Below are 9,677 nucleotides of genomic sequence, written 5' to 3'. Positions count from 1 at the left end.
TCACCTTCGTCTAGCCCCCTATTCTCGTCCAGCTACCCTCACCCCACCCCTCACCCCCGTCCATTCCCCTCTCCAAGCACCCTTCCTCTATCCAGCCACCCCTATCCCTCACCCTTGTCCAGCCCCCTTCCCAAGCCCCCTCTTCCGTCCAGTCACCCCCACCCCAACCCTTACTCTCGTCCAGCTCCCTTTCTCCACCCCCACCCCGCCCCCGCCCAGCACCCCCCACGCCTTACTTTTTATTTTATTTTTAAAATTTTTGTCTCTCAATTCAAATCTTTTCATATTTCTTTTTTTGTATTAAAATTTAATTTGAAATCTTTTCATATTTTTTTGAGATTAAAATTTAAATTGAAAGTAAGTGATAGTGGATATTGAAAAATTAATGAATTTCATGAATAAGCTTGACAAAATTTAAAATTTTTGTGAATTTGTTAAAGATATTCAAATTTAAAAATCGAAAATTCATTATGTTTGCATATATGAATTTATAGTTAAAAAATTAAATTAGTTGGAGAAGAATTTTAATTATTTAGAATGAATTTGATATTTAATTTGTGAGCAAAAATAAAAACATGATTATTCAAATTTTTCTATAATTTATAAAAAAAATTATTTAATTAAATTTATTTTAATATTTAATTTCCTATGTATCATTTTAAAAATGACATGAAATTTAATGTAATACTTGAAAATGACGTGGGAGCTGATGTGGCAGACATGACAGTCGTGGCAGCTGACACGGCAGCTGACGTGGGGCGAGTGTGTTATAATCACCAAAAAAGTGTTTAAAATGTTGTTTTTTAGTGGGTTCAAGGGTCCAGATGACAAACATGTAAGTAAGAGTATCTACATTAAAAAAATGACATAGTACAAGGGTCTATCGGACCATTTTGCCATTAAAATAAGCATTTTCACTTTCGACGGTCGAATAAGTTAGATTTGAGCCGTTTGAGAAGGAGTTTTATCTGAGAGGAGTCTCTACATGAGTTGCATTTTTTTCTTAACAAAAAGTATATCAACAATATTATTAGGGGTGAATTTAGAGGCTAACGTGGGATTTCTTGAAAACCCAATAACTTTCGTGCAAATTTTGTAGTTATATTAAGAAATTTACTAAATATATAAAATTATAAGTCGGAGACCCATTTCTCATAAATACTCATATTAAATACGTATTAAAACTCAAAATATGTATAATACTTTATTGTTTAGAAAAAAAAAAGACATTGAACTTTGTGGTTTCTTTCCCATGTTTGATTATGGGAACTATCATTTCAAATGAATTGGAAATAAGATTGAAGAGCACATTCAATGTTTAAGAGAAAAGGGGTAAAAATATTCAAAGAGAAACTAGTATATAGTGTGAATAGATATTTTTATTATTATGGCCAAATTTGAATCAAATTTTTGTGGCCAAAAGAATTTATTCATACTTTAAATCCTTATGTTGGGAAATAGTTTTTATCAAATATTTTGTATAAACAATTCTTGATCTTTCTAGAGAACATTTCCAACTCTTAACCCTCATTTACAAATTGATAAATTTTGGTGCGATTAACTAAGAAAAGGAGGAAATAGTCTTAGGCCTCATTTGCTTGCACTTAATGGGGGTCTAAATTTGAATGATTCAGATTTCAGATCATTAAAAGTGTATTTGTTTTTTAATTAAGATTTTAGCTCTTAATAGGTCTGAATAGTTCTTGATCATTCAAATTTAGAATCAAGTCTTAATATCATTAAGAAGTATTCTTATGTTGAAGAATATTCGCTACCACTCTATCCACAATCACCAGTCACCATCACTACCACCTTTGCCATCACCACCACCCACCACCATCAACCGCCATCACCAACCACTTTCACCATCACAACCACCATTGACAACCACTATCTCTATTAACCATTATTGTCACCCGCTACATAATCTACCAGCTTCATTATTCTAATTATATCCACTGCCTATGCGAACACCAATTCTAACGCAACCACCATAATCAACCACTACTGGCCAATCCCTACTATCGGCCAACTTATCTATTATAACTAGCACCACCACTAACTACCACTAATACATCATCAACCGTCACACATTCTTTGGCCACCTCCACCATCATTAGCACCAGTATCGCCACCTCTACCACCATTTCAACCACTACTATTACGACAATATATATCAACTAAAAACCATCTAGACTATCACTGATAACAACATCTCCAACTACCACCAACTTATTGTAATACCCCGTATTTCTCAAGCTTAACTTAACTCTCAGTTCATGAGTTATCCAAAATAAAATTTTTGAAATGCAGAGTATTTTTAAATTTCTATCCTAACATTGCGTAGGAAATTGAATTAGCTTTCCAACAACATAAAATTTACCTAAATCCGATAACCGGGTAAGAAGTTATGGCTATTTTATGTTTCGGTCGTTAAATACCATCATTCAGGCCAGTAACGCGTTGCGGAGTACGTCAACATGAAAATTATCAATTTTCAGTGAGGTACCATGATACCAGCGCATCGCGCCAAAGCTTATTTTCATATTTATCAATTTTTAGTGTACTACACGATCTCACCACGTCTGATGAGTCCAGATTTCAAAATTAAAGGGGCACCACGATTCCACCGCGTCGTGACAAGCCCTTAATTCCCAATTTTTTATTTCTCATGGCCCAACGTGATCATGGAACATCGCTCCAGGGGCCTAGTTCAGAAAAATTTTGACAAAAATTAAAAGTTTCGTCCAGGGTTAAAATAGTCTTTTCCCATGATTTTATTCTGCCAAGGTGTAAGACTAAAGCCCTAAAAATATTTTAAATCTTTATTATTGAATTTCTCCCCAAATCAAAGGCATTCTCTCTCAAGAAAATAAATCCTAACTTCAAGAATCAAGATCAAAACTCAAGAATTTCTTCAAGTACCTTCAAGAATTAACTTACCAAGGTATGTTAGGTGTTCATCTATGGGTCCCTTTCACCCATAGAGGCCAAGAACCCATTTTTAAAACTTCAATAGTTATGATTTATGATTTCCATGCTTGGAATTGAATGTATTCATGATTATGATAGTAATTGGGATCCAGTGCATGTTTAATTATAAGTTTCCATGAAATTAAGATAGTTATGTAGTGAATTATATGAATTGCATGCTTAACCCTTGAATTTGAAATTGAATGTTGTATTCATGATTACATGTGTTGACCATCATCATGTGAAATACGCCATGCTCCCCAAGTGTTTGCTAAAATGCCTATGTGAAGCAGATAGTGGAATATTGACATGTCATTATGTGGTCCCAATCATGTACAAGCTTATGACCTACAAGTGTTTGATAAAATGCGTTTATGAATGAATTATGGACAAATGTATATTGTTGTTATCTCAAGATCATGCTATGCTTTATTTTTCATGTTATCGAGTCCTGAGGATATTTAATACCTGACAATTTAGTTATTTACCTAGAGCCAGTGTCAGTTATAGAATAGTCTCAGTCTTGTCACGACCAATAGTACTCTCAGTCAGTTACAGAACTCAGTAGAACTTAATCAATTACAGAACTCAGGAAAATTCAGTAAACTCAGTATCAGTTCAGTATACTCAGTTCAGTGTCTTTCAGTTGGGAGTAGGATTCAGCATCAAGTAAACCCAAGGATGGGGGCTCACCTGCCAGAAGAGGGAGTGATCCTTAGAAGCAATCCTTGCATTCCAGAACTACATAGCCAGTGTAGGTTGAGACAACAAACCTGCCAGTTGAGGGTTGATGAGGTATTTTAACCTATCAGATAAAGGTTCCACCATTCTCATTAAAGTACCTGCCAGATGAGGGTAACTCTTCATAGTCTTTACCCGTGGCACGATACTAATACCCTTTCAACTGGGGTCACAGGTTGGACCCCAACTCAATTATCTTATTTGGGGAATGTCGATTAGATGATTACCTCCCACAGTCTCAATTCCAGTCTTTAGAATAGAACTCAGTTCAGTTCTACAGAATCAGGACTATCAGATATAGTCAACTAGTATCAGTAACTTCAGATATCAGTTACTCAATATCAAAACTTAGAACTTAGCTTCAGATAAACTTAGTCATAGTATTTCATTATATGCACAGTAGCGCATACTCAATATTTATAGTAGTATCAGTTATCCATGTACTCTTATATTTAGTTACTCCATATCATGTAGTCAGTTATTGTTCATGTATATAAACCCTTGCATTCAGCCTTACCCCTTCTAGCATACCAGTACATTTCACGTACTGATGCGTACTCTTTTTTTGCACTATGATGTCTTATATCATAGGTTCGGATGCTCAGGTTCCTAACTATGCATAGATAGATCCAGATTCAACCAGTAGTAGATTTACCAGTAAGTCCTTATCATTCAAGGATATTTTTTCATTTCAATATTATAGTAGACTCGATATTTCAGTAGATAAAGTTAGTTAGGGGATTATTCCATCAACTCCACTTTAGACAGTTTCAGATTAGAGGCTTTTTAGATTAGTTTTTAGATAGTATTCAGTTTTATAGATTATTATTTTAGTTGATACACTTTATTAGTATTTACAAATTTTGAACCTTATGGCATTTTAGCCTATTTTTTCATATTTATTGTAGTATCATATTTCAGTGCTCACAACAGATATCAGTCATAGGTTAGCTTGTAGTCCTTCGGGGTCGTAAGCACCATGTAGCATCTGGGGTATAAACTTGGGGCGTTACAAACTTGGTATCAGAGCCCAAGGTTCAACAGAGTCTTAGAAAGTCTAAAAGTCGCATCTGGTAGAGTCTTGTGCATGGGTGTGTAGCGTACCATACTTATGGACAAGAGGCTATGAGATGTTTTGGGAAAAGTTTCCCTTTTTTAGTATTCATGTCATGCGAGTGAGCATGAGCTCAAGTTGAACTCGCAGTCCAATCTATTTCTTTTTTCGTTTACAGAACATGTCTCCCAAAAAGATTAACGAAAGAAGAATCGGGAATCAGTCAGCACCTCATCCCATTCAGGTAGATCTCCTGGATGAGCATGTCTCACATACAGAATTCACAGCTTCATTCATTACTCTAGTCAATTCTGTAGCAGCTCAAAATAAATGACCAACTGTTGTTCAAGCCAACCCAGTGGCCAATACTGCTGCAGCTAGGATTCGGGACTTCACCTGAGTAAATCCCCCCTATTTTTAGGATCTAAGTCAGAAGAGGATCCACACAGAAGCTCCTCGACCAGGTTTAGAAAGTCACAGATATTATGGGAGTGACTTCCAGTGAGAGTGCTGAGTTAGCTGCCTATCAGCTATAAGATGTAACCCATACATGGTTTAAATAGTGAAAGGTAGACAGGGGCATAGATGTAGAGCCTATAGAGTAGAAATAATTTGTTCCTTCTTTCCTAGAGAGATTCTTTCCCTTAAAGCTGAGAGAAGCTAAGGTGTTAGAGTTCATCAACCCTAGGCAAGGAATATGAGCATGAAAGAGTATTTCCTTAAGTTTATTCAGTTAGACAGGTATGCTTCCCATGTAGTAGCAGCCAGTAGGTCTAGAATGAGCAAATTCGTATCTGGGGTGTTAGATAGTATGGTTAAGGAGTGCAGAACAATGATTATTAAGAAAATAGACATATCCAGGATCATGGTCCATGCTCAGCAGATAGAAGAGGCTAATATTAAAGAGAGAGAGAGGTAGAATAAGAGAGCTAGAATGGGTAGCTTTAATTTTAATTAGCCTAAGTCAGAGGGTGGTAACCATTCCCAGTTTTGCCCAAAGTCCTTAGTTCCAGCTTCGTCCTCAGCCAGTACTCCAGTTCCTAAGTTCAGAAATGGTAATAAAGATAGGGCACCAGGCTCTAAATCTCAGGGTAGTGTCAATAGTTCTCGAACAAATTCTCTATGTCATTAATGTGGCAGAAACCACTAGGGTATCTGCAGAGCTGGTAGTGATGTTTATTTTAGGTGTGGCAAGCCAGGCCACAGAGTCAGGGATTGTCCTCAGTCAAGTTCTCAGGGTTAGTATAATTGTTCTTCAGCTCAGTTCGGTCGCCCAAATCAGCAGGGTGCTGCTTCTAGTGCCACTAGTGGGCAACGTCCAAACAGGCTTTATGCACTTAACTCCAGAAAAGATCAGGAAAGTTCTCCTGATGTGGTCACTTGTATGTTACAGATCTTTCATTTACATATTTATGCCTTATTAGACCTAGGAGTTTTTTTATCTTTCGTAACTCCTTATATAGCCGTTAACTTTGGAGTCAGTCAAGAAATTCTAGCAGAGCCTTTCTCAGTTTCTACCCCAGTGGGTAAATCTATCATAGCCCGATGGATATACAGGAACTGTCCAGTTATGATATCTCAGAAAGTTGTTTTAGTAGATCTTGTAGAGGTAGAAATGGCAGATTTTGATGTCATTCTCAGCGTAGATTGGCTCCACTTATGTTATGCCTCAGTTGATTATAAAAATAGAATAGTTCATTTTTAGTTTCCAAATGAACCATTCATGGAGGGGTAGTACCACAACACTTAAGGGTCAGTTGATTTCATATCTTAGAGCGAGAAAAATAATATCCAAGGGATGTATCTACCATTTTGTGCGAGTCAAAGACTCTAACTCAGAAAATCCCAGTCTTGAGTCAGTTCTAGTAGTAAATGAATTCTCAGATATGTTTCCCAAAGATCTTCTTGGAGTTCCTCCCGTTAGGGAAATAGACTTCGAAATAGACCTTCTTTCAAATCCACAGCCTACATCTATTCTGCCATACAAAATGGTACCAGCAGAACTCAGAGAGTTAAAAGAATAGCTGAAGGATATCCTAGATAAGGGATTCATCATACCCAGCATTTCCCTATGGGGTGCACCAATCTTATTCGTGCATAAAAAGACGGTTCTCTAAGAATGTGTATAGGCTACCGCCAGTGGAACAAATTCATAGTCAAGAATAAATACCCACTTTCCAGAATTGATGACTTGTTCAACAAACTTCAGGGTGCTAGTTAATTTTCTAAGATAAACCTCAGATCAGGCTATCATCAGCACAACGTCAGAGAATGTGACATTCCAAAAATAGCTTTCAGAATTCAGTATGCTCACTTCGAGTTTCTAGTCATGTCCTTTGGTCTTACTAATGCCCCAATATATTTTATGGACTTAATGAGTCGCGTGTTTAAGCAGTACTTGGACATGTTTGTTATAGTCTTCATCGATGACATTCTTGTCTATTCTCATAGCAAGAATGATCACGCAGATCACCTCAAAATCGTACTTTAAACTCTCAGAACTCATCAGTTGTTCGCCAAATTCAGTTAGTCCAAATTTTGGCTAAGGTCAGTAGCGTTTCTTGGTCATATTATTTTCAGTGATAGCATTAGAGTTGATTCTCAAAAGACCGAAGTGGTGAGAAACTAGACTAGACCTATCTCTCCATCAGATATTAGAAGTTTCTTGGATTTAGATGGCTATTACCGTCGATTTATCGAATGGTTATCATCTATTATGTCCCCCATGTCCAGATTGACTAAGAAGAAAGTCCAATTTTAGTGGTTAAATTCCTGCGAAAAGAGTTTTCAGCAGCTGAAGACTCAACTTAACTCAGCCCCAGTTTTGACTCTACCAGATGGTTTAGATGGGTTTGTTGTGTACGGTGATGCATTCAGAGTAGGTTTGGGTTATGTCCTCATATAGAGAGGTAAGGTCATAGCTTATGCCTCTAGACAACTTAAGCCCAATGAAAAGAATTATCCGACTCAAAATCTTGAGTTAGGAGTTGTAGTATTTGCCTTAAAGATTTAGAGGCACTATTTATATGGGGTGCATGTAGATGTGTTCACAGATTATAAAAGCTTGTAGTATATCTTTTCTCAAAAAGATTTAAATTTGTGTTAGAGAAGGTGGTTAGAGTTATTGAAAGATTATGACATGAGTATTCTGTATCATCCGGGTAAAGCCAATATAGTGGCTGATACTCTCAGTAGATAGTCTATGGGTAGTGTTGCTCATGTTGAGGACAGTGATAAGAAGTTAGTTCAGGAATTTCATCAGCTTTCTTGACTACGTGTCCACTTATTCGATTCAGTAAAAGGTAGTGTATGGGTGCAGAACAATTCTGAATCCTGTCTAGTTTTTGTGGTAAAGGAAAAATAGGATAGATATCCCAGTCTTGTTAAACTGAAAGAGTCAGTCAGAGATCAAAAAGTAGAGGTTTTCTCCCAAGGGGGAGATGGTGTTTTGCATTGCCAGGGTCGGCTATGTATGCTAGGGTGTAGACAACTTAAGGCAATGAATTCTTGCAGAAGCACATGGTGTGCGTTACTCTATTCATCCAGGGGCCACTAAGATGTACCGTTATTTGTAGGAGATCTATTAGTTGAGTGGTATGAAGAGGGATATTGTAGAATTTATAGCTAAATACTCTACTTATTAGCAAGTTAAGATTGAGCACTAGAAGCCTAGTGGGTCCATGCAGGAGTTCAGTATTCCCACATGGAAATGAGAAGAAGTAAACATGGACTTTGTGATGAGTTTGCCTCGTACTCGTCATCAGTATGATTTTATATGGGTTATCGTAGACAGAATGATCAAATCAGCTCATCTCTTACCAGTTTATACTTCTTATTCAGCTGAGGACTACGCCAAACTCTATATTAGGAAGTTGGTCAAGTTACACAGAGTCCCAGTATCCATCATCTCAGCTAGAGGTACCCAGTTCACCTCTTATTTCTGGAAAGCATTCTAAAATTGTCTTGGTACACTAGTTTACCTCAGTATAGCCTTCCACCCTCAGACAGATGGTCAAGCAGAAAGGATCATTCAGACTCTAGAAGATATGCTAAGAGCATGCGTTGTCGATTTTAAGGTTAGTTGGGATGACCACTTGCCTTTGATCGAGTTCGCATACAATAACAACTATTATTCTAGTATTCAGATGGCTCCGTTTGAGGCTCTCTACAGTAGGAGGTATAGATCTCTAATTGGTTTATTCGAGGTAAGTGAGGTTGCAGTAGTAGGGCCTGACCTAGTATTCGATGCCTTAGAGAAGGTTCAGTTAATCAGAAAAAGACTTAGGGCTGCCCAGAGCTGACAGAAATCATACGCAGATGTGCGAAGAAAGGATCTCAAGTTTGAGATCAGTGATTTTGTGTTCTTAAAAATCTCTCCCATGAAGGGGGTAAAGAGGTTCATCAAGAAGGGAAAGCTCAGTCCCCGATATGTCGGCCCTTATAGAATTCTCAGTCATTTCAGAAAGGTAGCTATGAGCTTGAGTTGCCTTCCGACCTAGCTTCAGTGCACCCAGTATTCTACGTATCCTTGCTAAAGAAATGTAATGGTGACCCAGTAGTCATAGTTCCCTTAGAGGGTATAGATATTCAGAAGGATCTCTCTTTTGAAGAGGTTCCAGTCCAGATCCTCGATCATCAGATTTATAGACTAAGGAACAAAAAAGTTTTCGTAGTCGAAGTCCTTTGGTGGAATCAGTCTGTAGAGGGAGCTACTTGGAAAGTATAAGCAGATATGCAAACCAAGTATCCTCACCTCTTCTCCGCAACCTCAGATCCTGCTTAAGGTAACAATCTTTCTTAGCTTTACTTAGTTCTATGTTCAGCAATAATTATAACTTGGTATCCATTACTATTGCATATTCAGTCATGCATTCATGAATTAGTTCGGTCATGTACTCATGCATGAGGT

The sequence above is a fragment of the Capsicum annuum genome, chromosome 3 (assembly GCF_002878395.1).
Source record: "Capsicum annuum cultivar UCD-10X-F1 chromosome 3, UCD10Xv1.1, whole genome shotgun sequence".
Classification (NCBI taxonomy): Eukaryota; Viridiplantae; Streptophyta; class Magnoliopsida; order Solanales; family Solanaceae; genus Capsicum; species Capsicum annuum.
Note: the sequence above shows the minus strand (reverse complement) of the source record.